This window comes from Lithobates pipiens, unplaced genomic scaffold, assembly GCF_037356315.1.
Source record: "Lithobates pipiens isolate NorthernLeopardFrog02 unplaced genomic scaffold, aLitPip1_a1.2 Scaffold_16, whole genome shotgun sequence".
NCBI lineage: Eukaryota > Metazoa > Chordata > Amphibia > Anura > Ranidae > Lithobates > Lithobates pipiens.
The window spans coordinates 324,649,140-324,649,487 of record NW_027507748.1 but is presented as its reverse complement, the minus strand read 5'-3'; positions in this window follow the sequence as shown (position 1 = coordinate 324,649,487).

Genomic DNA, 348 nt, shown 5'->3' with positions numbered 1-348 from the left:
CTATACCCAGCTATCGTTTACGCCTTCCCGACTATTGGTCCAATGAGAGGATAGGGAGCGCTGAACTCGATGTGCTATTGGTGTGCGAGCCCGGTAACAGGAAAGGGAAATGGGGGCTTCCTCCAGACCTTGCGATGGCGATTGGACCGCTTTCCCGCCTCGCCCCTCCTCTGTAAGGACGCTCGTCCCACCCTAAACGCATTCCAGTCAGGGAATACTATGGTGATTGGTGTGTTTTGATAAGTGGCAGGCTCCACCACCAATCAGGCCTTTTTAACCTTTGTTCTGCGATTGGGAGATTTAAGCATATTACATTTTGTGAATGGAGGGTTTTTACGGGATTTTGTG